Consider the following 25,209-nt stretch of genomic DNA (forward strand, 5'->3'; position numbering starts at 1 on the left):
TGATATATCAAAATTAAGAGACCAAGTGCAACAAATTTCACTCTCACAAAAGGTAACAGAAGCTAAGATTGATGGTTTAAAGAATGGCGTTGAAGCTAAGATGAATGAAATGGAAGCTAATATGAATGGTGCGCAAGTTAATATGGATGGAGTGGAATCTAAGATGGATAGCATGGAAGCTAAGATGAATGGCATGGACGCTAAGATGAAATATTTGAAGATAGATTTGACTATGTTGCTACAAGAAACGCTTACTAATGGTGAAAAGGTAGTAAAGGAAATTCATGATAAGAAAAAACAAAATGTTAATCATGATTTCATAGAATCTAATGTTGGATTGAAGACCCACCATGTTCCAAAGATCGATATGAGGAATTTTGATGGCAAGGATCCCGTAACATGGATACTATAGATGGAGCAATATTTCGATCTCCATAATGTAAAAAACACACAAAAGGTATGCATTAAAACTTTATATTTGGAACCAAATAAGTTTGTATGGTATCAATGGATTTTCTCTCGTAAACAAATTGTCACTTGGGCAATTTTTATGGAAGAAATGATAGCACATTATAAGGATACAAAAAGAAACCCTTTTTTTAGCCAATTGATAAACCTCAAACAAAAGGGTTCAATGATGTACCGCATTGAGGACTTCCAAAAATTGAATATAAGGGTAAAAGATATTCTAGAGGAGCATAAGATTGATGTGTTCATAGGTACTTTAAAGGATAACATCCAACATGAGTTTCACCTCTGGGAACCTGATTCATTGGAGAAGTCATTCATCTTGGCAAGAAAAATGGAATGAAAAATTATGGCAACAAGGAAGCATATCACTCACAACTATAAGGATGGAAGTGTTGTTTCCCCTAGCTTTCCACAACCTACAAGGTTGACACCCCAAAAATTGGAAGAAAAAAGAGCAAAAGGGCTTTGTTATAGTTATTATAGAAAATACACTAAAGGTCATAAGTGTGCTGAGAAGAAATTATTTTACATAGATTGTGAAGAGGAGGAAGAAAAGGAACAAGAAATGTTAAAAGAAGAGGATATACGCTAGGAACAAATCCTAGAGAAAGAAGAAATGAATCTGACCATATCTTGTAATGCATTGGACGGAATTACCACTCCACAAAATATCAAGATAGAAGGACATATGAAGAAGAAAAAGGTAATATTAATGATTGATTCGAGTAGTACCCATAATTTTATTCATTGTAAGACAATGAAGGAATTGTAAGATAGTCAAGTGATGGTTGCAAGTGGAGGAACTATACATTTCTCTATAAAGTGTCATAATATCAAGCTATTCATGGGAGAATATGTATTGAATAGCCCAATGCTTTCCGTTCTAATGGGTGATGCTGATGTTGTACTAGGAGTCCAATGGCTACAATCCTTGGGTACAATAGTTTCTAATTTTCAAGAACTTTTCATGAAATTTTCTTCAAAAGGAAAGGAAGTAAAATTAAGAGGTATCGCAGGGAAACCAGGGAAGATAATCAACTCTAATGGAATGACAAAGCTTCTAAAGAAATAAGAACAAGGCATAATTGCACAATTATGTTCGCTAGAGGTTCCCACATCAAAATCATCTATTTCTCCATATCTTTAAAAGGTATTAGATAATCATTCCAGGTTTTTGAGACTACCAAAGGTCTCTCACCTATTCATGATCATGATCATGCTATTCATTTGATTCTAGGAAGTGTTCCTCCAAACATTAGGGCTTACAGATATGCCTATGCCCAAAAGAGTGAAATTGAATGTATGGTTGTAGAAATGCTAGAGGCTGGCATAATTCAACCTAGTCAAAGTTATTTCTCCGCTCCAGTAGTATTGGTGCATAAGAAGGATGGATCATGGTGCATGTGTCTGGATTATAGGGAGCTCAAAAGGCTCACTATTAAAGATAAGTTTCCCATTCCTATCATTGATGAAGTATTGGATGAATTACATGGATCAATTTACCTCACCAAGTTGGATCTTTGTTCGGGATATCATCAAATCAGAATGAAGACTGAAGACATTCCAAAAACAACATTTATAACTCATGAGGGTCATTATGAATTTTTGGTCATGCCTTTTGGCCTTAACAATGCACCTTCTACATTTCAAGGTTTGATGAGTTCAATTTTCAAACCCTTCCTTTAAAAATTTGTGTTAGTATTTTTTGATGATATACTAATCTATAGAAAGTCTTGGAAGGATAATGTTCAACATGTTGATAGGGTGCTAAAACTATTGGAGGAGAAACACTTATATGAAAAAAGCTCTAAATGTTTCTTTGGAATGCAAGAGGTGGAATATCTGGGTCATATTGTATCTCATGAAGGTGTTAATGTAGACCCTAGAAAAATTAAAGCCATTAAGGAATGGAAAATTTCCACATCCATAAAGCATCTGTGAGGATTTCTCAGGTTGACATAGTATTATCGCAAGTTTGTTAAGAATTATGGGAGAATAACAGCACCTCTAACAACATTATTGAAGAAAGATTCATTTTTATGGACTCCGGAAGCAAAGAAGGCCTTTGGAAATCTTAAAGAGGAAATGTTCCAAGCACTGATCTTGGCTACGTCGGACTTCACAAAAACCTTTACTGTTGAATGTGATGCCTCAGGAAATGGAATTGGTGTTGTTTTAATGAAATAAGAAAGACCCGTTTCTTTTGAAAGTCGTCCAATCAAAGGAAAGTATTTATACAAAGATATTTATGAGAAGGAAATGTTGGCAATACTACATGCACTTAAGAAATGGTGACCCTACCTAATGGGAAGACACTTCAAGGTAAAAATAGATCATGATAGTCTGAAATACTTTTTAGAACAAAGAGTATCTTCAGAAGAACAACAAAAATGGGTCATAAAGATGTTGGTTTATGACTTTGAAATCATATACAAAAAAGGGAAGAAAAATGTTGTGGCAAATGCACGCTCAAGAAAGGATGAGGATGTGGAAGAATTGCTTTATGTCATTTATATTATCAAACCAGATTAGATAAATGAAGCAAGGGATGAATGGAAGGATGATGAATAAGTGTGGGCACTCATTCAAAACAACAAGATCCCAATACATCTGATACATTTAGCTGGAAAAATTATTCGTTATGGTACAATGATCGCTTATACCTATGTAAGAATTCCCAACTCAAACAAAATATTCTTATGGAATTGCACGCCTCTCCCTTAGGAGGGAACTCGGGATTTTTAAAAACTTACCACAGGGTTAAGAAGGAGTTTTTTTCGGATGGCCTTAAATCTGATATTCAAAAGTTTGTGGTGGAATGTTTGGTTTGCAAATAGGATAAAGTTGAAAAAATTAAGACCTCGGGTCTATCACAACCTTTATCCATTCCAAGTTAACTTTGGGAGGAGGTTTCAATGGATTTCATCACAGGTTTACCCAAGTCCGAAGGAAAGAGTGTTATCATGGTGGTAGTTGACAGACTTACCAAGTATGCACACTTTTGTGCATTATCTCATCCATTTAAAGCCAGTATAGTTTCTACTGCATCTATGGAAACAGTTCAAAAGCTACATGGAAACCCAAAGATTATTGTAAGCAACAGAGATCCTATTTTTACTAGAAATTTTTGGACAAAATTATTTTCTTGTCTTGGTACTCAGTTAGCTCATAACTCATCTTATCATCCTCAATCTGATGGGCAAACTAAGATAGTAAACAATTTTTTGGAAAGATATCTTCATTGCTTTGTATCTAATAAACAGAAACAATGGGTCAAATGGTTGCCTTTGGTTAAATGGTGGTATAACACTTCCTTCCATACTGTGGAAAAAATGACCCCATTTATGGCACTTTATGGATATCACCTACCATCCATCACATCATATTTCAGAGAAAATTATAAGGTTCAAGTAGTGGAAGATCACATCGAGCATCAACAACAAGTTCTCGAACTCTTAGAGGATAACCTAACTTTCGCAAATAATAGAATGAAACAACATGTAGATCAACATCACAGCGAAAGAATTTTTGATGTAGGTGACTGGGTATTTCTACAAATACAACCATATAAACAAATGTCCCTCAAGAAAGATAAGAAGGATAATGAATTACACCAAAGTATTATGGTCCGTACAAGGTGTTGCAAAAGATTGGTACTATGGCATACAAATTGGAGCTTCCTACAGCTTCCTGAGTGCACCCAGTTTTCCATGTTTCATGCTTAAAGAAGGTTATTTGTGACAAGCTCCCAATTCAAACAATATTTCTAGAACTTGACAAGGAAGGAAAAATCATATTGGAACCTAAAGCAGTCACAGAAACAAGAACTCAACAGCTATAGAATCGATCAATTCCATAGTATCTTGTCAAGTGGAAGAACTTACCCACGAAGATTCCACATGGGAGGATAAGAATTTTATACAAAATCATCAAAAACTACTCAAGCATTGAGGAAAACACTTTTTTGAAGGAGATAGTCATGTTAGGTCCCTATAATACTAGTGATTCCCCCATTACTATTGTCATTGTAGCCCTTATTTTTATTGTGGTGCCTCTATGATCCCCATATTGTTATTATTGTGCCCCATAGAAGCCCACTATTGTTATTGTTGTGCCCTTATATTATGATTGTTATATCGTACTTGATTATATTGTGACCACTTAGACTCCTATATATAGAAAGGAGGTTTTGTCATTTGTATCATCCAAGAATTGTTCATTTGTGTAATGTAAATGAGGTTGCCCCTCGAAAAGGTTGTTTTCTAAGGCATTGATCTTTCTTTTCTATCTTTTTGTGAGCTAGTTTCATAACATACATCCCTAACTTTCAAGAAATTCCTTTGAGGACATATTAAAAGGAAAGATACGAAGAAATTTTCAAGAAGATAATTGACACCTTTAAAATGCGTATTAAGGTAAAGAAACATAAGATTCATGTTGACCTTTGATTAAAAATAAAGTGAAACTTTTATTTATAAATAAATAAAGTGCATTTTATTATAAATTATATAGAGACAAAGTATTGTAAAATTATTTTAAAAAAAATTACGACATGTGTAATTTGAGGTAAAGGTTCACTTTAATAAGATAATTTTTTTTTGTTGATTTATTCTTTTATCTTCTTTCCTTTTTGTGACCTTAGGCATAAACGAGGCTAAAAAGAAATAATATTCTTTTAAATCATGACAAGGAGGTAGCAACACCACCCTTGTTGACCTTAGTAACATTAACACTTGCTTGTAGGTAATAATAGTAAAAGCCTATACCCACATGTGAGCTTGAGTTATGATGTAATATCTTCTAAAATAAGTTTTCACCCTAGGTATTCATAATCATTTTATGTGACTAGAACAAATTGTGATGGTGGAGACACATCAATGACGAGGTAGATCAAAAACAACATTGTCGTTTCCATCACTGCCACCATCACCACCATCACCAACCACTTTGGCACCTAATCTAGCCAGTATAATGTGCTCATTAAATAAATCTTGAAAACACTGAAAGGGATGCCAACATCTAGTACTAAGGAAGAACAAGCTCATTTTGAGGAAGGGAACCTCGAAGAATCTAAGGGATAATATCATAGAAAACCTCGTGAGAATATTTCTAGGGAGATGCAAAATATTAAGCTCCAAAAATATTGAGGAGGGCTAACCGGAGAACATGTTGAAGCATGGATGGAAGGAATGAAAAGGTGTTTTTCACTAAAGGAATATGCCTCTACCTCCAAGATGAAGATCACTATATCCCAGCTAAGAGGAAGTACCTTAATTTGGAGGGGAAATATAGAAAAACAATTTTATCTCAAATTAGACAGCATTCCCTGAGAGTTTTTCGTGGAAATATTTCGTGAAAAAGTACTTTCCACCTTATTTTCAAGCAAAACAAGTAGAAGCTTTTCATGTGCTAGTCCAAGGGAATAAAATGGTGAAATAATATGAGATAATATTTATGGAACTTGTAAAATATGTTCCATATATGGATATTGATAAATGTTAAGCAGAGAATTTTGTGTAGGTATTAAATCCATGAATTAGGGCCATGGTTAGGATGTGGAGGCCATTGTCAGTTACAGAGGCAATTAAATGTGCCTGTTATGCAGAGGAGCATCTATGTATCGAAGGATGCATCAAACTGATATGACACCCATAACCAAGATCTCTATGGAAGACCCCCCAAAACTTCAAGAGAGGAATTCCAAGGCCACCTCCTTATGGTGGTAGTCTTACTCCAAGGGGAGTAGGAGAAAGGATTCCAATGGGATTTAATGCTATATCTATAGCCTCATCTGGATCTAATGTGAATGGATGGAACTCTCAAGGAACTTTTAGTATAGGAAGAAGTGTGATGGGGGGAGCTTCTTGTCTAGAAACTCACAAAATAGTGTGAGGGGTACATCAATGATTAATTGTTGGAGATATGGAGGACCTCATTTCCAACATTATTCCCAGAGAATTCATCAAATGTTATGCATAGGGAAGAAAAAGAATCATCATTAAATACCAAAGGAAATATAAAAATCCATGTACAAGTCAATAACAACCAAGAAAAACATCATTCCACTGTAGTGGAGTCAATAGGTACAATTAACAACATAAAACCCAAAATCTTATTTGATTCTGGAAACTAATTCCTTCATTTCTTCATATGGATTAGATAAATGTGGGTTGGTAGCATGTACAAAAACATATTTTAAACAAGTTGAAATGGCTTCAGGGGAACTGCAGTCGATAGAGTCAAGTATTGAGGAATGTGCAGTTGATTTAGGAGTCTATTTAAATACAAATAAATACCAGTCAAATTTAACCACTACCCCTAATAGTTAGACTACACATTAAATAAATGGATAGGAAAATTTAATGTGACCTAAGTAAAATGTATATCAATTCAATTAATTTTAATGGTTTTAAAATATGTAAACAAGTGCCACTACAATGGCCATGACCCAATTAAGAAGGTTTTTCATTTAGTTGAATCCTTGTATGGAGGCTATTTTATGTGGTTGGAATTAATGTCGAGACTTTGGCCAATAAGTTATTATATTGACATGTAGATTTAGAAGTAATTTCAGGTGGAGATAAAGTCTTTTTAAATTTCTAAATTAAGTTTCATAACCAAGAATCCAAGAAATTACCCCTCCATATAATTTTAAATAAACAATGCATTTTATAAAATAGATGAATATGTCAGTAACATAACACGTAGTTGTAAAAAAACTGAGATTTTATAACTTTGTACCCATCAATGTAATTTGGGACAATATTTAATGTTACAATATTATCCATTATAACTAAATCTATAAATTAATCTAGGAATTTCTTTATTATTATTCGACTCACATATCAACAAAGGATTCTAGTCATGTGTACAATTCTATAACATAAATTTCATCCAAATCTGACTCTAGGACATAAAGTTATGGCCATAGGAGGATTTCCTTTCTAAGTGCCACATCAACATCTATATTATCCACATGGAAATCATGTGGCTTCCTTGTTAATATGTCACCACTTTATAGCTTCCATGTCAATGCACATGGTTGATAGGTGGTAGTCCACATCCATGTCATGACCATGGACAAATTTCTTGAGTTTTGATAATTTCAGGTAGATCTGATCATAGGTTCCAGATTCATTGATACTTAATACTTGATAGGATGATGGGACAATATGTCATCATCATATGATAGTAACAAATCTCCAACAACTAATAGGTTTATTAGGTTTTGATACTATCGGGGGTATTTGTTGGTAACACTCTATGGATCTTCTGTCACTTGATAATTTGACATTCCAACATCCATGTCACTGATAACCTAGGTGGAATCTAGCTTCCACCACAACACCATTTGAATACTTCAATACATGTCATCCTACCACATCAACCTCCCACATTAGCATCATCTCAACAAGCCACATCATTGTCATGTCATCAACTTTCCTTGTCATGATGACATGTCATCATGCTAGGTTAGTTTCCTAATGGCTGGCACAGGGTAGCCCATTGGGTCCAAGTTGACCCACCACATTAGATTATTCCACATCAAACAATTATCAAGCATTGGTAGCATCAGGAGAAAATCCTAATGTGCGAGTTCTAATCTCCCAATAGTTGAAGGGCAATATCCATAATTTGACATTCCTCGACCATCTATATTTCTTAACCAACAAATACATTGGGTCCTTCTAGTATTGAGATCTTCATGGGTTTTTGTTTGGAGTAATGTCCAATAGCGAAAATCAAATATGCCAAAAACTGACTAACTCTCGTGTCAATAAATGGAAAGAGTTACATTACAATGAGTAGACATGTTAGGTCTATCAGTATTATGGGTTTGTGTCAATGATTACCTAGTACATTTCCTAATCCCTTGTTGCAATATATTGATCCTCCCCAAGATAAGCCCCGTTTCGGCTAAGCTTGTGGTCATAGCCTCCTTGTCATCCATATAGCTAGGGGCTATAGCTAAGGACAACAAACCAAATTTTCAAGAATTTTCATTATGTTGTTGAAACCTTTATCCCATCGATGGAAGACGAAAATAAATGAAACTATCTGTTTCATCCAACATAAATGTTGGGATGCATCAATATAGAGGAGTTGCAATCAGGGTTATTTAATAATCTTGAGATGCCCCAAGGTCCAATAGCTCAATACTTAAATCTTGATATCCCAATTACCTAAGAATCTCTTTCCTATTGGCTCTTAGTCATAACTCCCAACGACCATATGACCAAGTACTAATACAAATACCTCTACCCTTAAAATTCTAAAATGTCATCCCTAGAATTCAATAAGTGATGATATGATTTTCCCTATAGTTGAAAGGGTGATCTCACATTTTTGGAACTCTCGATAGAACTTCCAAGCTCGTCTCAAGATCTAAAATTGGTTGTAGAAGAGCTCATATCCAAGTTTTCCAAATAAATATTCCTTAGTGTAACACCACCATACAACTACCATGTCAGTTGCACATGGTTTATAGGTGGCAATCCATGTCCATGTTATCATCATTGATGAACCTCTCATGTTTTAACAAATTTGGGTAGGTCTAAATAAGTACTAACTTCCCTAATACCTGATAGTTGATATGCTAATGGGATGACAAATCATTGTCATGTGATGATGAACACTCTCGGACAATTTACAAGCTTATTGTATTCTAATACTATTAGAGATATTCGTCGACAACTCTTTACAAATCTCCTAATATCAAATAGTCTATCACATTGGAATCCATTTCACTAGTAATCAAGGTGTCACCTTACCTCCACATTAGTTCTATAATCCATGACATCCTACTATCTCAACCTGCCACTTTAGCATCATGCCAACATGCCACATCATCAAGCCACCTTGTCATGATGACATGTCAGCAAGCCAAGTCGATTTCCACATGGACGACATGTGGCAACTCATTGGGTCCATGTTGACTAACCATGTTAGATTTCACCACATTAGATTCTTATCAAGTTTTGGTAGTATTAAGGGAAATTTTCAATATAAAATTTCTAAACTCCTAATACACAAAGGCTTATATCCACAATTTTATGTTCCTGAACCATCCATCTTTGTTAATTGATAAATACATTAGGCCCTGTTAGTATCAAGTTCATCTTGGGTTTCTATTTGTAGTACAATGCCCAAGAATCAAAACCGAATATGCCAACAATTGACTATCTCCCTTATCAATCAACCAAAAATGTTACATGGAATTTAATGAACATGCCGGATCTATCAGTATCAAGAGTTTTCATTTATGGTTACCTAGTGCATTTCATAATCCCTTAGTGCTTCGAAGTCTATCCTCCCGAAGCTAAGTGCCCTTTGGGCTACGCTTTTAGTAACGACCTATTTTTTCGGCCATACGACTAGGGGTTCGGGCCAAAGACCCTAAACCCCAAGGGTCGCCAATTTCCAAAATTTGGGTTACATTGCCAAGTTCTTCAATCTACTACTGACAAACAAAATAAATGCAACTGTCTCTCTCAACTAATGGATATGCCTGGATTTTTTGGTATCGGGGAGATCCGATCAAGGTTATTCAATGATACCGGGGGGCACCGATAGCCCAATAATTTAATCCTAGAGACTTAACCACCCAATAGTCCCTTTCCTGGTAGCTCTTGATCACAACTCCCTATGGCCCTATGACTAGGGGCTTAGATAAATACTTTTGTCCTTGAATTTTGAAATGGTTATTCCCAAATCTCAATAAGTCTCGATAGGCTTATTCCAATACTAGGAAGGGTACTATCCTCTAAATTTTGAAACTCTCAATAGAGCTTCTAGCCCTAGCTTAGGATCTCAAACAAACTATAGAAATCATTGTATCCAAGTTTTCGAAATAAATCATCCTGATTTATGTTGATTACTGGCTATAAGATCTTGCAATAGTGACAAATTAACTTCACTAATTCGTCATGGGAAGGTTAAATTCTCTATTGAAAGGTGCTACCTTGTCATATTTATATGCTTAATGGCACATCAGGGTATGCTAACTCTTGGAATTGTTGGCAATGACATGCTAAGTTTCATTAATATCGAATTATGTTACCATTAATCACAGTGAAAGTTTGGTGTTGAAGGATATTTCTTTCAATTTATTAGATATTTATGACATTTATGTTAAAATTAATTTGTAAATTTTTCCATAATAAAAAATAAAATTATCGAATCATAGCTTACTAGTCAATAATGTTAACAAGTCAATTACCACACTACAAAGCTATTGCTACGTACTTCCCATTCATAAACAAATGACTAAATATTTCACCAGAATTGCATGTAGGAATTGCGTGCAAGTACAATAATGGACTCGCAATTAATTGCATTCTTCCATCAACATTTTCGAGGTGGAAGGGTAGGAAGGTTGAATGCAAATACAATACAAGACCTTGAGTTAATTACACACTATGGTCACCATCTTCGAGGTGCAAGGGTATTGTGTTTTTATTTTTTATTTTTGTACAAATGAGATAATACTAACATATTTATATAGTGTTGTTTATCGAGGCGATAATTTCATCTTAAATATTTTCGTTGGAATCGAATTATTTTGGGATTGCAAAATCTTAAATTTTTAGTGTTTCAACCACGATTTTAACACTAAAAATGGATTCAACACCATCAAAAGCCCTTAAGGAACCAAAATTCCACAACTTGACAACTATTGCCTGGTTTTTTTTAAATTTCAACTAAATTAAACCAAAAATCTGCTAGAAAAATCAACTTTTTGTAAACATTAGACTAGACTTATTTATATTAACCTTTTCAATTTTTATTAATTATAACATCAATGCCAAATATTGAAGCACATGAGAACTATAATAAATCACATGTAGACATACATTTGTCGACGCGTTTCGAACCAACTAGTGTGGTTCATCGTTTCGAACCAACTTGTCCTGACGATGAACCACACTAGTTGGTTCGAAATGCGTCGACAAATGTATGCCTGCATGTGATTTACGCCGAAGTTATTCTTTCAAATATTATGGATCACAGAAGCCTCAATTCAACTAACTATAATAAAATTTAAAAAATATTAACCCAATTAAAATTTAAATAAATTTTAAAATTATATTAAAATTATATATGAATATTCCTTTGCTTTAAACATTAAGATTTTCACATCAATATAAAATAAAATCAAAGGAAAACTCATCCCGAGCAAATGTATATAAATAGTTAATGTTGGAACAATGTATTCAATTAATTAATTAATTTTTAAATTATAATTATAATTAATTATTTTTTAAAAATATATAATTTTATTTGAATAATAAAAATTTACTTAGTATATTTCAAAAAATTTAAATTATAAAATAAATCAAATTATAAAATAAAATAAATAAATGGAAGTAATTAAAATATAACCACTTTTAACTCACTTCTATTGAAATCATGGGATTTTCGAATGACTTGACTAGTGAATGGGAATGAAGATTATTCGCTCCAACTTCGGGTAATGTGATTGGCAGCAGCAGCAGGGGAAAAGAGAGATATTTCTGCCTTTGGGTCATCGTACGACAGTACCAATCACGCAGGATGAATACGAATTACGTGTTTTGGTTGGGTTATCTTTATCCATGAATCTGAATATTCAGAATCTCATATGCTAAAGTTCACAGGTTTAAACTTTATTCTTATTCATCTTATTTTAATTTTTTTTAATTTTACAATCTTATTCGGTTGAGGTTGGAATCTGAATTCCTCTTTATTTTTTAAACAAAAAGAATTTGGTGTTTTGGCTCTCTATATTTTCTCTCAAGAAATTGTATTTTTCAAAATTTTGTTCTTCAAAAGTGATTTTTTTTGAATAAATTAATATTTCCCCTATTAGCCTTGAAGGCAAATGGCCCAAAAATGGATCTAAATATGCCCCAAAGCCTCCAAAATTGCTTAAAAAAGATGCCAATGGATCCATAAATGTCCCAAAAATATTTACAAATGCTCAAAAATCATCCATCGATCGAAATGAGCAAGGAAGGAAAGCCCTTGGAAGGGCTGAAAATCACTATCGGGAGGCGAAAGCCAAAGGAAAACAGTGAAAAACCCACAAGCGCAGACTTAAACAGATAAGGAACAACCACTGTTAGATCTGGCCGATCAACGTCCCAGATCTAGGTGGCTAATCGCAATCGGCCAAGCAGAGGGGTCAGTTTACACGCAGGTACATGACACCGCCGATCAGCGATCGTCGATGATCGGATCGGCGGGTCGCATCGGCGGGGAACATATGCAGTGATATATATAATTAGAAGGCCCAGGGAATGAGCAATCAATGATTGCGATCAGATCACATCGTTGTATTGCATCGGCGTACTACCATGGGGCAAGACCTCCGCACATACATACGGGCGACCCGATGGGCCGGACCCGACGACGCTACAAATGACTTTTTATAAAATTTCAAGTCCGCGCCCTATCATTTTTAAATATATTTGGTATATTTTCATTATAACGAAAATTAAAAAGGAAGCCTGGGAGCCTTGCGATTGCGATGAAGCCCAGACCCAAAAGGGTCCAGGAAGGGACTTTAATAATTTTTGAAGTTCGAAAAGGTCGTTTTTCACGGTTTTTAATGTTTTTCGCATATTTCATAAATTCAAAGAAATACACACGGTAGGCTTCTTTGTGACTTGCGACAACAACAAGGGCGGACCCGAGAGACTGATAAGTCGCATCTAATGATTTTTTAAGTCCGAAAAGGACAGGAATAGGAGGGATTTTCACAGTGTCATGATGTTTTCTGTTTTAAACAAAAAATAATCCTGTATTGACAGAAATGGGGTATTTAGAGGGATATATGGGCCCAAAGACCCATTGCACCATATAATAGAGCCCGGGAGACATATTGCCGGGAAACAAGAGCCTAGAAAGGGAAAGAGAAGAGCCATTCCACCACACAGACAATGCAACATAGAAGCATCATGGAGCATGCGCAGCTAGCCTAGAACAGAATTGGCCATGAAGCATCAACAGACAGTGCAGCTCATCCATAACAGCAGAATCAATTGTGGGGCATCTCTGGCACAAGAGAGCTCCCAGACAGCGCAACAAACCACCCAAAATATCTGAATATGGTTAGTCTTTTGTCAGAAGAAGAAACCGCCGAGCCACTCTTGCCTTCAGGGAATCAAAGCAGTTAACAATGCAGATCGAATAGATTAAGACTCCGAGCCTTCTAGAGAGCTCAGGAGCATGCAAAGGCCTATAAAAGGCAGAAAACTAAATGTAATAAAGGTTCAACTTTTAGAGATTATTCATCCCCTGTTCATTCAAGCTTCTCATTTGCATTCTTTAGTAATACAAGCTTCTTTTGCGGTTATATGTTCAATGTCCATTTCTCTTCTGTTATATACTTGCACTTGAACAATTTGTTCAATTTTTTTTTGTGTTTAAGGCCAGATAATTGTCATCTTATCTCTGCTTTGATATATTAGATTTGCAAGCTTCTTTGCTGCCTGTAGCTAGCCATTCATTTATGTTCATCTATTCAGTCTGTTGGTACTGTCAGTATTCTCCATCTATTCATTAAATATACAAACTATTGAGCATTAGTGGTCTAAAGCCTTGTGTTGTTGAGGGTGTTCATGCATGCTTTGAGTGGGAATAGAGGTGAAATAGTCATCTAACTTGATCCATACCGTCATCCATTCAAATAGTTTTGAGAACAATATCGAAGATTATATGTTACTAGGCATCTTCGAGCTGCAACCTAGGAGATTTTCCTGGAGTGCTAACATAATTCGCGCCGTTGCCGGGGAGAGGAAACTAAAGCTCATTTTCCCCGGGAAACGACATAGATCCAAATTTGATGATAGACAAAGTCTGGGCACATTTTTGGTTGTAATCATCTATCTGGCGACTCTACTGAAGGGCCGAACCTCTTGGTGACTCCACTTCATAGTTTTGGCTTAGTTTGTGAGGCATACTCGGAGAAATCCTCAAAAGCTACAAGCTGACCCAGTGCCTGACCCTGAAAAAATCATTAAAGAGAGAAAGGTATTGTAGAAAAGAGCATCAGGTTTAGGTAAACCTAAACAATATTCCATATCTCTTCAAGAAAATCCTGCAATAGAAAAAATACATGTTGAGAGTATAGATTCTAATACTAGCAGTGAATAAAAACTCTGAGGAATTCATAAAGCTCATTATTCTTTAGGTTCCCCTTTTGTTGTAATCCCAAAGGAAACCTTACCTCCTATCCATCATACTCCTTTAGTCCCGTTAGTCACCCCTCAGCCCTCTATCATTCAGACTGCCAGTACTCTTTTAGCTACCACAGCTATGGCATGTCCACAAGCACCTACCAAATGGAAAGAATCATAGCTACTAGGTATGGGCCTCTAATACTACCCACTCCTTTAAATTCCATGCCTACTGGAGAATATCATAAATATAGGCCTAAATTCACTGGGACTGAAGGTGTTACTGTTGAAGAACACCTTGAGTCATTGTATGGCTATGCTGATAATCTAGACATTAGTGAAGATGATGTGTGGATGAGAGTCTTTGCCCAAAGCCTAGATGGAGAGGCTAGAAAATGGTTCAGAGAACTAACCCCAAGATCTATAGCAGATATTGAAGCCTTAGATGATGCATTTCTAAAGAATTAGGGGGATAAAAAGGACCTCCTCTACTACCACACTGAGTTTGGCAACTTAAAGAGAGAAAATGGTGAGGTGCTGTCTGATTTCAATAAGAGGTTTAACTGTATGTACAACAAGATTCCAGCTGAAGTAAAACCCACTACTACCTCTACTAAACTCACCTATGCCAGCGCTTTTGATTCTGACTTCTGCCTACTATTGAGGGAGAGGAGATGTGCTACTTTGGCTGACATGCAAAATGCAGCCTTGGAAGTGGAATCAAACATCATGGCTGCGGAAAAGCTTAAGGGAAATGTTGATAGAAGAAGCCAGAGAGGCGATTCTTCATCATCCTCTGATCCTAAGATAGATAAAATGACCAAAATGATAGAGTCATTAGCCTCTAAAATCTCCAAACTAAAGGTTGAGCAGCACCCAGGGAAAGGGAGAACTCCTAATACCTTTGCTCCTAGAAATCCAAATCCAAATCCATATAGAAGAACTAATGAGCAGTTGCAGATTTTGCAAAGAGACAAAGATGCTAATGAAGACAAAAGGGTGAAGGCCCATTTTCAAAATACAGTCATGGAAGAAGAGCAATTTGAAGAAGAGGATGAGATCCATTTTCTGGAAGACAAAGGCAATGCCTCCTTTTTGACCTGAGCTGCCAATGAAAGGTCATTATTCAATGACCAGATTAACAAGAATGGGATGGTGAAGCTGCTTTACAAACTGTAGATCAGAAAAGATATAATCTAAGGTCAAAGGTAAATGATGCCAAGGAAACTCCTGTTCAAAGATCTGTTGTCCCTACAGCACAAAAAGCTAATAAACAAAAACAACTGACATTTGATCCCATCATTCTCCAAGCTCCAGCTCATGAGGCTAGAGGTCTTGAAAAGTCTTCTCCTCCTTTCAATTTTCAATCAGAAATTCAAAAGCTAAAGATACCCATGCCTCTGATTGAACTATTGAAGAATGAGTCCTTCAAAAGATCCATCCTCGAGGCCCTTGAGCCTAAAGCCATCCAAGCCTCCACTAATTGTGTGAATCTACAAGATGACAAGCCAGCTGTTATTCTTATCCCAATGATTGAAAATTGTGAAGACAGCTCCGCATCATTCTATGTCTCTCTGACTATCCATGATAAAATCCTTCACAACTGCCTTCTGGACACTCGAACCAGCCATAATCTAATGCCCAAGGCTATCATAGATGAGTTGGGTCTTGACATCACAAAGCCTTATCACGACCTTTTCTCTTTTGACTCTAGAAAAGTGAAATGTCTGGGGTTAATCAAGGACCTAGCCATCACTTTGTCTTAGCTGCCTATGAAAAACATGATAATGGATATTGTGGTGGTGGATGTACCCCCCAAGTTCGGTATGTTACTTTCTATAGGTTGGATCAAGAGAATAGGTGGATCATTACAAAATGATCTATCTTATGCTACTATCCCAGTCTTCAGAGGAGAGAGCAAGAGATTATACAGAGAGGCACAATTGGCTTATATAATCAGCAATGAAAGGAATCCCACCAATATCCCATATATGTTGTTAACACCAATCATGGAGCATGTATTCTCCATATTGAAGATTCTCAATTGGCCTCCACGCAGCTCAGGAAACCAGTTTCCCAAATCGTAGAGGAAGAAAGCCCACAAGTTTTGGATATGTTTTTTGATGGGGCTTGCTCTAAAGACGCTGCAGGGGAAGGCATAGTCCTTGTGTCCCCATTGCAGGAATATATTCATTTATTGTTCAAATTAACCTTTCAGGTCACAAACAACATCGCAAAGTATGAGGCTTTGATTCTAGGCTTAAGCGTTGCTAAAAAAATGGGTATCAAAGGCTGGAAAGTGTTTGGAGATGCAGATCTCATTATTCAGCAGGTAAATAAAACTTTTCAAGCGAAGAATCCAAGGCTAAAGGCATACAAAGATAAGGTATGGAGGCTTAAGGTTTCCTTCAATGATTTTAGAATTTCTTATATTCCAAGAATAAAGAACCAGTTTGCCGACTCCCTTGTTGTCTCTGCTAGCATGTTTATTCCTCTGTTGCCTCCAAAATTGACATATGAAGTTCATATAAGATACAAACCGTCTCTACCTAACAATGTCAAATAATGGAGGGTTTTTGAGGATGATAACGAAAGTAATAGGTTTTTGCAAGTCGTGGAGGAATTTTCTAAAACGCACATCGATTAGGAAAACGAAACCATGGAAGAATGCGGCCAGTCCAAGTTCAAAAGTGAAATCGACCAAAGAAGCATTGTCCAGCTACCCAGTAATCACATACCAAAGGGATTGGTGCCTCTTGAGAGGCCATTCGATCATAATGACATGCCCTATAAGGCAGCCAAAACATAGAACGAGTCTGTTGTCTCTAAACACAATATAGGCAGCTCAGTCTGTCCAAAAAACATAAATCTATCCACGCATTTATCCTCTGCCCAGAATTCTGACTATTACACCCTCATGAAGAAATTTGCTGATATTTTTGCTTGGGAATACAATGATTTTAAAACCTATGGTGAAAACATCATTCAACATAAGATCCCACTGGAAAAGAACACCATCCCTTTTAAGCAAAAATTAAGACCTATCAACCCTCTCCTATTGCCTTTGATTGAGAAAGAAATCAAGAAGTTGTTGGCTGCCAAAATCATAGTCCCCCTCAGGTATTCAAAGTAGATAGCCAACCTTGTGTTGGTAAGAAAGAAAAGTCGAGAAATAAGGCTTTGTGTCAACTTCAAAAATCTAAACAAGTGCTCAAAAAAAGATAACTATCCCCTGCCCAAGATGGAACACTTGCTGCAAAGAGTTTGAGGGGCTAAAGTCATGTCTTTCTTAGTTCAAGTTTTAGGTTACAATCAGATAGTTGTACATCCTGAAGATCAGGAAAAGACCACCTTCACTACTCCTTGGGGCACTTTCATGCACTCCAAGATGCATTTCAGATTGACGAATGTTGGGGCTACCTTTCAGAGGGCCATGGACATAACCTTTGTGGGAGAAAAGGACAAGTTTGTCCTTATGTATCTTGATGACATAACAGTCTTTTCCAGTAGCCACAAAGATGATTTACAACATTTAAGGAAGGTCTTCCTAAAGTGCAGACAGTTTGGAATCTCAGTAAACCCAGAGAAGTCATAGTTTGCTCTAGAAGAAGGAAAACTTCTAGGGCATATCATTTCTGCTAAAGGTGTGAAGATTGATCCAGCAAGGATTCAAGACATTCAGACATTGTCCATCCCAAGGTCAAAGAGGGACATTCAATCCTTCTTGGGTAACATTAACTTTGCAAGGAGGTTCATTCCAAACTTTGTAGAGCTAGTTAAGAACATCACTTCCATGCTGAAGAAAGGTTCAGAAATAAAATGGACAACTATTTCAAGAAGCTCTTTTGAAGCCATCAAGCAAGCTATCATGAAAGCTCCCATGCTAATCAACCCAGATTACACTAAGGATTTTTGCATCTTCAATTTTGCCTCTTATGATACGCTTGTAGCAGTTCTGTTGTAGAAGAATGATGAAGGCATAGAGCATTTCGTGGCCTTTTTCAGCAAAACTCTAAGGGATGTTGAACTAAGGTATGACCTTATTGAAAAGTAAGCTTATGCTCTCATTAAATCTTTAAAAGCATTTATAATTTATATTCTGCATTCCAAAGTAGTTGGATATGTACCTTCAGCCTCGGTAAAGGATATTTTAACTCAGCCAGATATAAATGGAAAGAGGTCAAAATGGATTGCAAAATTCAGCATTTGACATAGAGGTGAAGCCCACTAAGCTTCTCAAAGGCCAAGGTCTGGCTAAACTTATGGCTGAAGAAAATTGCAACTTGTTAGACATAAATTCCATGAGTTTAAATTCAGATGATGAGCAGATATCAGGAGCAGCAGAAGACCAAAGGCAGAATTAGTCTTTGGCTGAAAATATGGCCACATGTGAATGGTATTACAACATAGTTCATTTTTTGCAAAAGCTAGAAGTCCCTCCAGCGCCTACCTCAAGTCAAGCTCGTGCCATTAAACTAAGATCAACAAAATTCCGCATTAATAAGAATCTTCTTTATTGGAAAGACCCATCGGGAATCCTCTTGAGGTGTCTAGATAAAGAACAAGATGTGGAGGCTATACACCAATTCCATTCTAGCATCTATGGGGGGCATCATTATTGGAGAACCACAGCTCACAAAATCTTGAGGGCTGGATACTATTGACCTACTCTATTCTCCAATGTGTTTTACTTTGTAAAAGCTTGTGACAAGTGCCAAAGGTTTGCAGGAAGACAACAGCTAAAATCCCTGCCTTTAAAGCCAATACATGTAAATCGTCCTTTCCAACAGTGGGGCTTGGACTTTATAGGGGAGATCAACCCACATTCCAATGGCCAACACAAATGGATCTTAGTAGCCATTGATTATTTCACCAAGTTGATTGAGGCTATACCCACTAAGAATGACAATCATCAAGTTGTCATAAAGTTCTTAAATGAGAATATTTTCACTAGATTTGGTTGCCCAACCAAACTAGTCACTGATAACGCAGCAGCTTTCAAAGCAAAAGAATTGGTGGACATGGATGAATCCATGGGTATTCAAGTGGTAAATTCTACCTCATATTATCCTCAATGAAATGGCCTAGCAGAATCATCTAACAAAATTTTGATAAGGGTCATCAAAATGCTGTTAGAGGACAACAAAAAGAGTTGGGATTCCAAGCTGAAATTTGCACTATGGGCTGACAGAGTTACCATAAAAAAATCCATAGGGAATTCTCCATTCAAATTGGTTTATGATGCTGATGTTTTTTTGCCCATCCAACTCATTCTACCTATGGCTAAGTTCTTGCAAGAAGAACAAGGTGAAGAGATGATATGGTAAGAAGAATGAACAACCTAGTTGAACTACAACAGATCAGAGAACAGTTGGTTGAGAAGTCAAAAGCTCATCGGAAGGCAATCAAAGAAACCTTTGACGAGAAGGTAATCGTGGACAATTTCCAAGTGTGGAATTGGGTGCTTAAATGGGATGCATTTAAAGAAAAGAAAGGTAATCATGGCAAGTTTGACTCCTTATGGATAGGTCCTTTTGTCATTGCTCAAGTTCAATAGAACAATACATTCATTCTGCACAGTCTGGAAGGAGGAGATACTTTTGGTAGCCCAGTAAATGGGCAGTTCTTGAAACTTTATTTCATTTAAGGCCTTAAAGCCTTGGTATTGTAAATATGTTTTTCTTTCAGTTTTTATTTTTATGCTAAAAAGACTCCATGCCCAATGCAACACTAGGAGGAAGATTTAATTTTGGTTTTACAGGAAAGGCATTGATCTATGGTTCTTGAAACCTCACAGGGAGGATTTCATCCCCAGAAGGAGCCAGTGTTAGCCTTGAAGGCAAATGGCCCAAAAATGGATCCAAATATGCCACAAATCCTCCAAAATTGCTTAAAAAGGATGCCAATGGATCCATACATGTCCCAAAAATCTTAAAAAATGATCAAAAAACATCCATCGATTGAAATGAGCAGGGGAGGAAAGCCCTTGGAAGGGCTGAAAATCACTATTAGGAAGCGAAAACCAAAGGAAAACAGTGAAAAACCCGCAAGCGCAGGCTTAAACAGAGAAGGAACAGCCACTGTTAGATCTGGCTGATCAACGGCCCAGATCTAGGCAACTAATTGCAATCGGCCAAGCAGAGGGGACAGTTTACAGGAGGGTACATGACACTGCCGATCAGCGATCGCCAATGATTGGATCAGTGGGTCACATCAGCGAGGAACATATGCAGTGATATATATATAATTAGAAGGCTTGGGGAATGAGTAATCAATGATTACAATCGGTTCCCATCATTGTATCGCATCGGTGTAATAGCATGGGGCGGGACCTCCGCACATACATATGGGCGACCCGATGGGCTAGACCCGACGACACTACAAATGATTTCTTATAAAATTTCAAGTCCGTGCGCTATCAGTTTTTAATGTATTTGGTATATTTTCATTATAATGAAAATTACAAAGGAAGCCTGAGAGCCTTGCGATTGCGATGAAGGCCAGACCCGAAAGGGTCTGGGAAGGGAATTTAATAATTTTTGAAGTCCGAAAAGGTCGTTTTTCATTGTTTTTAATGTTTTTCGCATATTTCAGAAATACAAAGAAATACACAGGGCAGGCTTCTTTGCGACTTGCGATAGCAACAAGGGTGGACCCGAGATACTGATAAGCCGTATCTAATGATTTTTTAAGTCTCAAAAGGATAGGAATAGGTGGGATTTTCACAGTGTCACGATGTTTTTTGTTTTAAATAGAAAACAGTCCTGTATTGACAGAAAGGGGGTATTTAGAGGGATATACGGGCCTGAAGACCCATTGCACCATATAACAGAGCTCGGGAGACATATTGCCCGGAAACAAGAGCCTAAAAAAGGAAAGAGAAGAGCCATTCCACCACATAGACAATGCAACATAGAAGCATCATGGAGCACGCACAACTAGCTTGGAACGGAATCGACCAAGAAGCATCACTAAGTACACACAGCTAGCCTGGAACAGAATCGGCCATGAATGATCAAAATATAGCGCAGCTCATCCATAATAGAAGAATCAATTGTGGGGCATCTCTGGCATGAGAGAGCTCCCAGACAAGGCAAAAACCACCCAAAATATCTGAATATGGTTAGTCTTCTGTCAGAAGAAGAAATCGTCGAGCCATGCTTGCCTTCATGGAATCAAAGCAGTTAACTATGCAGATCGAATAGATTAAGACTCAGAGCCTTCTAGAGAGCTCAGGAGCATTGTAAAGGACCTATAAAATGTAGAAAACTAAATGTAATAAAGGTTCAAATTTTGGAGATTATTCCTCCTCTATTCATTCAAGCTTCTCATCTGCATTCTTTAGCAATACAAGCTTCTTTTGCTGTTATATGTTCAATGTCCATTTCTCTTCTGTTCTATGCTTGCACTTGAACAATTTGTTTGGGTTTTCTTTGTGTTTAAGGCCAGATAACTGTCATCTTATCTCTGATTTGATATATTAGATTTGCAAGCTTCTTTGTTGCGTGTAGCTAGCCATTTATATGTGTTATTATATATGCATATGCAAGTATAGTCAGTAAGTTCATTTGCTGCCTGTAGCTAGCCATTCATCTATGTTCATGTATGCAATCTGTTGGTACTGTCAGTATTGTCCATCTATTAATTAAATCTACAAACTATTGAGCATTAGTGGTCTAAAGCCTTGTGTTGTTGAGGGTGTTTATGCATGCCTTGAGTGGGAATAGAGCTGAAATAGTCATCTAACTTGATTCAAGCTATCATCCATTCCAATAGTTTTGAGAACAACATTGAAGATTATATGTTACCAGGCATCTTTGAGCTGCAAGCAAGGAGAGTTTCCTGGAGTGCTAACATCACCAATAAAAGTTTGATTTAAAAATTACCAATCAATTACTTTATTTTACATTATTTTACATAAGTCTTTCAAGGGTGATGTTTTGAGAATAAATTGAATAAATTAACCATTCACCAAAAAAGGTTTGATTAAAAAATTACTAATCAATTATCATTACTTTATTTAACAAGTTGTAGAGGCAGCTAAGCCAAGTTTTATAGTGATGGAATTAGGCATTGGTGAAGGAGAAGGATAATTCGTGAGAGAAAAAAACTATGCCCAAGCATATATTCAATTATGCTTCAGATATTACATCTTACCATGAATTCTGTGCAATGAAAATATATAAGTTCAAGCCCCCCTAATACAACATTGTTGGAAGAATATATTGGTTCAATATTTAAGAACAATAAGATTAGACCCGAGATCAATCATTGCAAGGGAAAATGCTATAGTAAAGATGACATAAATCGTGGAAGATAATTACCAAGACTGAAACATTACTACATAAATCCTCTAACATTATCACCAAGCCTCAAAAATTAGTATATTTAACAACTTCATCATTTATCTCATTTATTCATAAATTGGTCCACATGTAATGCCTATTAATAAATTTGTTATGGCAGACTTAAAAACTTTACCATTTATCTCATTCACTCATAAACTACTCCATAATTCAATGCTTATTAATAAATTTGTTGTAGCAACAATTCAAGTTTAGTGGCACTATTTTAATTTTGAAACCCTTTATATGCTTAATGAAGATTTCATGTGTTAAGCGCTGTGACTTTCCTACTTGTTCATGGATGCCTCATTTCCCAGTCTCACAATGTGGGCTCCTTTGGGGACTGCCACTAACATATTGTGTTGATGATGTCCAGATGTTATGAACTCCACAAAACCTTTGGTTCACAATTTTTGTAAGGAGTTACACCCTACAAGGACTGTGCCTTTGAGGTCCTATTAACAGTGCTGGAAATCTGTCACCCAGTGGGTTTCCTCGATGTGAAGTCTTAATTAGACCTCACATTGTTTAAAGTAGGAGCCCCATCTGAAGTATGGACCTTGATGACATGTATTGTTGTAGATTTTCCTTGGCTACAAAGTTCAGCACAAGAGAGTAATACATAGGTATCTTTGGATCAACAAGTGAGTATGCCTTGTGAAATGTTCAACTGCAAAAAGTATCAAGGTCCTTCTACCAAAAGGGGAGAGAAAAGTGGGCCCTTTAAAGACAAGTAATAGTATTAATCTAGAAAAGGCACACAAGCACATACATAAGAATGAATCATTGATCAACCAGCAAAATAGTTCACAAGGAAGCAATGATTGTTAAAGAAAATACAACACACTTTTAATAAGATAAGTACCAAAGCCACTGAAATAGTTCAATTTCCTTAGTACAGATGAGAAACAACATACATCGCAAAAATTCAAAGAACAATCTTACAATATTCATGACATATGCATGAAAGTGTGATAGCTCAATGAGCTTCTGAATTAATTAAAAGTTCCAAGATACATCAAGACATCGAACACCACTCGCCTCAGTAGTGGAGTATTAGAGTAGTCACTCTCTCCTCCAAAACAACTATCTTCCTCTCTAATTTCTAGTAGGAAGAGCCAAGGTCAAAAGTCATTTTCATGTACAATGAGGGTGTATATATAACAAATGGGGTAATCATTCACTTCCCATGTAACTATTGGACTACCCTCATGACTGTTTGGCTTCTCTATGACCTTTTGACTCCCACATGACTCTTCACATTACATAAATGACTCTTGGACTTTCAATTTACATTACATTTTCCAATATAGAATTTACATAATCCACAAATGATGTGGCACATGATGACTCATGACATGACACGACACTGATGAAATGGGCTGTATGATGACATGACAATGCTAATCCACTCTTTTTTATCTTTTTGTCTTCAATAAGATATGTGCAATGCTTCATCTTCATGAAAGATATGCTTTGTTCTTCATATCCGCCCTCTAAAGGGTTATGAATCAAATGGAGCCTCCATGCGGTCCTCACCATTGATCTTCTATTATATTATGGTGTTCCTTGGTCTTCTCTCCTTATGATCATCTTATCCCTTTAGCTCCATATGTGTCTTCTAGCATGGTCCTCCTCTCCTTTTCCTCCATCATCATCCTGTCATGATAAGAAAGAGTACCTGCAACTAAAAACCATTCATGAAAATCCAACATCAGTATGAAAAAACACCTAACCTACCATATTTCAAGAACTTACCTGTTATGATTGGAACTCATGACTGGCTGAGTGACTTGCTAAGGGGATTGCATAGTTCCAAAGGCCAAGGTCTCAGACTGAGGCTTGAGACTCTACAATGCACAGTTCAGGATGACCAGGTTCAAGAGATTGTGCAGTTGAGGAACTTAAGAGTCAAGGTAGGGGCTTGAGGCTTGAAGATGCCCATTGTGCAGTTCAAGGAGGACATAGGCCAAGGTATTATGTAGTTTAGGGACTTAAGGACTCAGTCTAGAGGCTTTATCCTTGATATTGTGTAATGCGCAGTTGAGGGTGGCCTTAACGGAGGGATTTCACAGTTTATGGAGTCAAGGGCTCAGGTTTGAGGCTTGAGGCTTGAGTTTTCCCACAACACAGTTTTGGGACACATGGGGACCATGCGGTTGTGTAATTGCATAGTTTAGGAGCTCAAGGCCAAGGTTTGAGGACTGAGGATACACAATGCACAATTCAGGTTG

This window comes from Pinus tabuliformis, chromosome 6, assembly GCF_031772625.1.
Source record: "Pinus tabuliformis cultivar Carrire ecotype Pingquan chromosome 6, CPIR1, whole genome shotgun sequence".
Taxonomy (NCBI): domain Eukaryota; kingdom Viridiplantae; phylum Streptophyta; class Pinopsida; order Pinales; family Pinaceae; genus Pinus; species Pinus tabuliformis.